Consider the following 8,031-nt stretch of genomic DNA (forward strand, 5'->3'; position numbering starts at 1 on the left):
AGTCGCATCATCGGTGGTGATCAATCGTGTACAAAGTCTTTTCGTCGTAAAAGCATTTAGCAGAGTGTCTAGTTTGGAGAACATATCATTTACACCTGAAGCTAAACGGTGGTATTTATTTATTTCATGCTTATATTCAATCAGAATTCAGAAATAAGAATCTTTAAAAATATTGATTTTATTGTGGTTTTGTCCCATCGTAAACGCTTGTTTCACTATATTCGATATGACTTCGAATGACTTGTAGTGGTATTGGCAATCGGTGTACATATGTATGTAAGGATTTTGCGCCCATTTTGTACCTATGTACGTCTCTGTCCATCCCTGTTTCAGTGTATGAATGAAACTCTAAAGGAAAACAACAGCCTCCAATAGCAACAAAAGTATTAGCGAGGGTATTTAAATTAATAAAGGTAAAGCAAATAAATTACCAAACGGATATTGTCCCTCTTGTATCATTTACTATTTCATTAAATTATACTATTCTTTAACTTTTTTTTTTGTATTACAATTGTACCTAGTATACAATGATTAAATACTAACAACAATTCAATTCTAACAAGTTAAAAATAATAATTAAAAGCTAAATGTTAGAGAAATTCATTTGCTGCTACATTTGCCTTGCTAAGTCTGAAGGCCTCTTATACTACGTTCGGACCGACATTGAAAACCTCTTGAAAACACAATTTGTGGATTGTGGAACCAAAGTCGTTCCGAACGACATTTTGTGTTTTCGATGCGTTTTCATTGACAATTCACAAATTTATTTGTTTGTTAACATTTAGTATTTTTATACTCCCGCAACGTGTTGCTAAGAAAGTATCAAAGTTTTGTTCTCATGTTGTTTGTAAGTCATAAAACTAAACGATATAGGGTTATAAATATCAAAATGATCAGGATGACGAGAAGAGTTAAAATCCGTCTGTCCGTACAAGCGTTTACTTGAGTAAAACTTCTGATATATTAATGATACTTCAGGAATTACACCATCTTTCATTCCCAATACATGAGTCGAGTTGCATGTAATTTTAAAGCGCTTTTTTCGCAAAAAATTTTTGAATTTATTCTGCCTTGTACTCTAGTTAAATGTAAGTTTTCAAGAAGTTTTCAGCGAAAACTGTGATTTCGTTTGACAAATTTTGCATGGATGAAAACAAAAGTTTTCGAACGAAAACCCATTTTTTCAATGAAAACATGTTTTCCATGTCGGTCCGAACGTAGTATTACGTTGCAGTCGGTTTTCTCGTTCAGCAGTTCCGATGAGTCTGGATGCCCATTTCGCGAGTCTTTACAAGTTTGGTTATTTCGTTTACTACTGAATTCACACCAAGATCACGGTGAAGGCTAGAAGATCTAACATACCAAGGAGCATTAACTATACTTCTTAGTACCTTATTTTGGAAGAGCTGAATGCAGGCAATACAGTTTTTACTTGAGCAACCCAATAGCTGAGCTCCATAGGTCCAAATTGGCTTTAGTACTTGATTATATATAAACAGCTTTTTGTCGATTTCGAACTTTAAATTTTAATTCAAGCTCATACCTTTTTTGCTCTTTGACATGCTCTTTCCAACGAAGTTTAGCATCTAGGGTGATTCCTATGAACTTAGCGTTATTGTGATGTGGTATAGGAGTACCATTTATATAAATGGGATGCTATGATGTTGTTTTTTTTAAGTAATGTCTACGTGCATTGATTTGGAATCGTTTAATTTAATGCGCCACTTGGAAGCTCATTTAGTAATTGCATTGACTGCTGTTTGCACTCGAATGGTAGATACTGAGGTTGACTCTCCTGCTGCTAACAGGGCTGTGTCATCCGCAAATGTCGCTGTCACATAATTTGAGTCAGTGGGGATGTCACTTGTAGAAAGCAAGTAAAGTATTGGCCCCAACACGCTTCCCTCGGGAACACCCGCTTCTATCGGTTGCAAATTTGAGTATGCATCCTCTTGTTTTATGCCAAATTATCCATCTTTTAGGTAGGAAGCAATTATTTCGCAATATTGTTTGGGTAACATGCATTTCAATTTCAGCAGTAGACCCGAATGCCAAACTCTATCAAAAGCCTGAGACACGTCTAAGGAGGCCGTCGAACAAACGTTCTTTTTTCCTTAGCATTTTCAACGAAATTAACGATTCGGTATACCTGGATTTCGGCAACGACAAAAAACAAGCTGGTACGATGAGATGTCCACAAAAAGGGAGATCCCACAATCTGTGCCAATTACCGTGGGATAAGCCTCCTACATATCGCCTATAAGGTTCTATCGAGCGTACTGTGTGACAAAAGCCCACCATCAGCAAACTGATTGGACCTTATCAATGTGGCTTTAAACCCGGCTATAACGAGCCAAACGGTTCAACGCCAATCACATACATACATACCTGGTCAATTGTTGAGGGATGATCACGAAAGCCGAACTGATGTACTGGTGTAAGGTGTTTTCGATCTATTATTAATTTGAGCCTCTTTATGAGAACGTTCTAGAAGACTTTCGATAGAGCTGGCAGCAGCGATACTGGCCTATAAGATGTGACATCATGTAGTGGTTTACCCGGCTTAGGTATCATAATAACTCCAATGCTCCAAAGCGATGGAGCATATCTTAAGTATAATGCACTGTTTACAATGTGTACAATTTTTTTTTATACAATTCTTTGGTAGATTGCGTAATATTTCTCCGGTTATTAAATCAAACCCAGGATCTTTTTTGAGCCTTGCGTTCCTGATAAGACTTTTAATTTCTTTACTAGTAACTGGAGAAATGCTGACGGGTGGATCCAACCAACTATTTTCGCAGTTTAGCTTATGTATATCGTTAGGTGTATATGTGTTTCTCAAATGATTTGCAAATACTGCTGCTTTTTGTGCATTCGTTTGGATTCATTTTAATGGTGCGACATTTTTTATTTTTTTATTAATATTCCTTGCAGCTTTCCAGAGCGAGTTTTATCAACAGTGAGTTCGGACAAATACGTTTGGAGGAAAAGTTTTTAAACTGTCTATATTTTGTTCTTAGTTCCGCTGTACATCTATTAAGCTCAGTTTCGAGAGCAGCAGGCCTAGTATGCTGCCATCTTCGTCGAAGTTTCCGTTTTTTATGGATACCTTCTATGATGTATTTTGAGAATTTGTTTCCATTTAGATTCCCGCGAATATTCGGTGTACTGTTCCACGCAGAATTTTGAATTACTTTTGTGAAAGATTCAACTTCACAATCTATGTCAACATCTGTCGATATGCGCTATAGCTCAAAATCTACTTCATTCAGCATAGTCTTCAATTTATACCATCAGTATGCTTATTAGAAAAAGAAGACGTGCCGGACGAAATTACTGATTTTTCACATAGACTTAGTAACACTGGTGAATGATCAGAGCTTAAATCTGAGCTATCTTCAATACGTAAATTGAATTTCGATACTTTGTTGATGACAAAAAAGTCAAGAAGATCTGGTAATTTCCTACTATCTGCAGGCAAATAAGTGGGTCTCCCTGTCGAAATAACATTGCATCCAATAACTTGTACAGCTTTCAGAAGTTCTCGACCTTTTGTTGTAGTTAAACGAGGACCCCAATGAGTATGTTTTGCATTAAAGTCACCACCATCGCAACAAAAGTTGCTAAGAGAGTATTATAGTTTTGTTCAAATAACGGTTGTTCGTAAGTCATAAAATTAAACGAGTTAGATATAGGATTATATATATCAAAATGATCAGGGCGACGAGACGAGTCAAAATCCGAATGTCTGTCTGTTCGTCCGTCCGTGCAACGGATAACTTGAGTAAAAATGGGCTTGCTTTCGAAAATGGGCATAATCGGACCACTGTCACGCCCACAAAATGGCGAAAACCGAAAACACATAAAGTGTCATAACTTAGCCTTAAATAAAGTTATAAAAGTAAAATTTGGAACAAAGGATCGCACTATGAAGGGGCATATTGGATGTAATTTTTTTTTGGGAAGTGGGCGTGGCATCGCCCACTTATGGGTTACTTTACACAAATACTGTGTATGATCTATGGCATCACTTGTGAAAAAATTGTCGAAATCGGACTATAACTTTTCAAAGCCCCGAATATCGAATATGAAGAATTCAGTGCCCCATGGTAATTTTTCAGCGAAAATCTCGGTAAATCTCTCAGGTATCTTAATTTAATTCAGAGGAAATACTTTTCTTCTAATAGTGTGTCTCTGTACCAGAAATGGTTAAAATCGGGTCATAACTTCCCCTAGCTCTCATATACCTAATTATAGGATTTTCAAAGTGGGTCAAATTGTGTGTTATCTTAATAAAAATAGATCAATAAATTGATAGATCATTAAATTGCGAGAGTTTTGTGTGTTTTGTGTGTTTTTTATAAATTGTTTTTATAAATTTTCGGTTCACTAACAAAACGTTTAAATAATTTTGTTTTCTTTTTTATAAGATTCCGCAAACCATAAAAGTGAAGATATATTCAATTTGCGCCAGGACACTGTGTCTTTCATTCATGCACAAAAAATTCGGTTTCGCATTCAGTTTAACAATGTAATTTAGACTTCTCCACGGCACCGAAAATTGTACTTGCGTTCACTTCAACTGTTCTTTAACTGTATCTGGAAAATGAATTAACAATTGTTTTATTTTCCTTAAATTGTTATATTTATATCTATCTAAATACACAGGTATGTATGTACATACAAATTTCATGTCACGTTGTTTGACAGCGATAAGCTCCTGAATTACTGAGTCGATTTTAATGAAATTTTTCACACACGCTGCAGTTTGATTCAACATGAGAAATAGGATAGATTATACACTAACTATCCCAGTCCCGTTTATCCGTTCGTTCATTTGTGCATGCGATGACTTTAGTAAAGACCAACTCATCTTAATATCCCTTGGCACTGGTTGGTATTGCAGATGCGCAAGATCGGACCTCTGCTAGGCTCACAAAGTGCCGTTAAGCATATATATTTAAAAAACCCAAACCACAAAACAAAAAAATTGGTACGGAGAAACAAATTAGGCGGGTTCCAAATTTTTCAGAAAGTTAGTGTGGCTCGACCCTAATAGGTTTTATGTACATATCTCTCAAACCTTTTATGTATATCAGATAATCTTGAGGAAAATATTATATTTGAACAAGTAAGGAAGGGCTAAGTTCGGGTGTAACCGAACATTTTATACTCTCGCAATTTATATATTTAACTTTATTTATATTATATAATACTCAATTTGACCCACATATTCGTCATATATATTGTATAAACTCCATTGAAAGTTGGAAACCATAATATTAGGTTAGAAGCACCGAAGTCCTCGTGTTCGATATATGTGTTAAAAACCTATGGTCCGGTTTCGGCGATTTTTAGAATGGGGCTGCCACACTATAAACGTAGTATTTGTGCAAAGTTCTGCATCGATATCTTACTTTATATATTGTAAAGTAAACGATTCAGATTGTCTTCAAAGTTCTGGTATATAGGAAGTAGGCGTGGTTGTGAAGGCCTATTTTCACAATATATCATTGGGATGTAAGGAAACTATAACAAACCAAGTTTCATTGAAATCGGTCGAGTAGTTCCTGAGATATGGTTTTTGACCCATAAGTGGGCGACGCCACGCCCATTTTCCATTTTGTAAAAAAATCTGAGTGCAGCTTTCGTCTGCCATTTGTTATGTGAAATTTCGTGATTCTGACGTTTTTCGTTAGTGAGTTAACCCACTTTTAGTAATTTTCAACCTAACTTTTGTATGGGAGGTGGGCGTGGTTATGATCCGATTTCTTTCATTTTTGGACTGCATTAGGAAGTGGCTAAAAAAAAAGGACTGCAGAAAGTTTGGTTTATATAGCTCTATTGGTTTGCGAAATATGTACAAAAAACTTAGTAGGGGGCGGGGCCACGCCCACTTCCCCAAAAAAATTACATCCATTATGCCCCATCATAGTGCGATCATTCATACCAAATTTTATTTCCATAGTTTTATTTATGGCTTAGTTATGGCACTTTATGTGTTTTCGGTTTTCGCCATTTTGTGGGCGTGGCAGTGGTCCGATTTTGCTCATTTTCGAAAGCAACCTTCCTTTGGTGCCAAGAAATAAGTGCGTCAAGTTTCATCACGATATCTTAATTTTTACTCAAGTTACAGCTTGCACAGACGGACGGACAGACAGACATTCGGATTTGAACTCCACTCTTCACCCTGATAACTTTGGTATATATAACCCTATATCTAACTCGTTTAGTTTTGAGTGTTACAAACAATCGTTATGTGAACAAAACTATAATACTCTCTTTAGCAACATTTGTTGCGAGAGTATAAAAAGATATGACGTGAAAAATATAAAATAAATAATAACCGCGCAAATAATATGTTGAAAACTACTTAAAGTGTGAAGTATAAATATAGTAACATATATTTATTTTTTTTTGCGATAAACGGCATATAAAATTATCTTTATACTAAATAAATAAAATATGTTAAATTTGAGAAAGTAAAAATTAGCACATTTCTCTTTTAATACTCTCACAACATATTGCAAAGAGTACAATACCGTTAATAACGCGCGTTCTACCCTCTAATAAGAATAATAACACACACACTTGCGGCCACGCAGAACTTACCATTAAAAAATTTCGAACAATTTGTGTTCAAACAATTTGAAGAAAATAGAATGAAACAAGCTAAGGCATTTAAAGGCTAAGTTCGGGTTCAACCGAACATTTTATACTCCCGCGATTTATTGATATAGTTTTATTAAGATAACACACAATTTTACATACATATTCGATATAAAGTCCAATAGGATAACAAAAATCATCATATAGTGTATGAGGGCTAAGGGAATTCCTGAACCGATTTCACTCATTTTCACCACCAAGGTGCACTATATCCAATACTATACGCTCACCCATTCCATTTTTTAAAAAATTCTGAGTGCAGCTTCCTTTTGTAATTTCTTCTGCAAAATTTAGTGTTTCAGACGTTTTCCGTTAGTGAGTTAACGCACTTTTAGTAATTTTCAACCTAACCTTTGTATGGGATGTGGGCGTGGCTATTATCCCATTATATAAATTTTTATGGTGTGTAATGGGGCACGTAAGAGAAATGTCTGCAGAAAGTTCGGTTGATATAACTTTATTGGCTTGCGAGATATGCACATAAAACTTAGTTAGGGGTGGAGCCACGCCCACTTTTCAAAGAAAATACATCCAGATATGCTCCTTCCTAGTGCGATCCGAAAACACATAAAGTGCCATAACTATGTATGGCTTAGCTATGAAAGTAAAATTAGGTACAAAGTGGGCGTAGCCCGGCCCCTCCCATATTTTTTGTACATATCTCGTAAACTACTGAAGAGTCGTATTATAACCACGGCTACCTCCCATACAAAGGTTATGTTGAAAACTACTAAAAATGCTTTAATTCAGTAAGGAAAAACACCAGAAACCTTAAATTTAATGGCAAAGATGGTACAGAAGGGCTGCGCTCAAATTTCTAGAAAAAGTTTGAAATGGACGTGGCTAAGCCCACTTATGGATCACAAACAATATTTCAGAAACTACTCTACAAATTTCAATTAAATTCGGTTCCTCACATCTCATTGGCATCCCAATACTGTAGTTTGAAAATCGGTTCACAACCACGTCTACTTGCCATATACCATAATTTTGAAACTCGTCTGATTTGTTCACTTAACAATCTATAAATTAAGCACCAGTGAAGATATCAGAACAAACAATCTCCTAAAAAATCACCGAAATCGGACTATAACTTTTCAAGACCCAATATATCGAACATGAGGACCTCGATGTTTATGAATAATTTTTTTAATTGAAAATATCGGTAGATCTTTCAGATATTGTAAAGTATTTAATGTGGTCCTTCTTATAATGTGCGTCTGTGCAGAATCAGGTCAATTTTTCCTCTAGCCACGTATTCGGATTTTCAAACTTCCAGTGGACTTTATACTGTATATATCGGTTAATATGTGAGATGAAGATATCTTTAAGTGAACGTAAAATCTGGGGTATAATATA

The sequence above is a fragment of the Zeugodacus cucurbitae genome, chromosome 6, assembly GCF_028554725.1.
Source record: "Zeugodacus cucurbitae isolate PBARC_wt_2022May chromosome 6, idZeuCucr1.2, whole genome shotgun sequence".
NCBI classification, from domain to species: Eukaryota; Metazoa; Arthropoda; class Insecta; order Diptera; family Tephritidae; genus Zeugodacus; species Zeugodacus cucurbitae.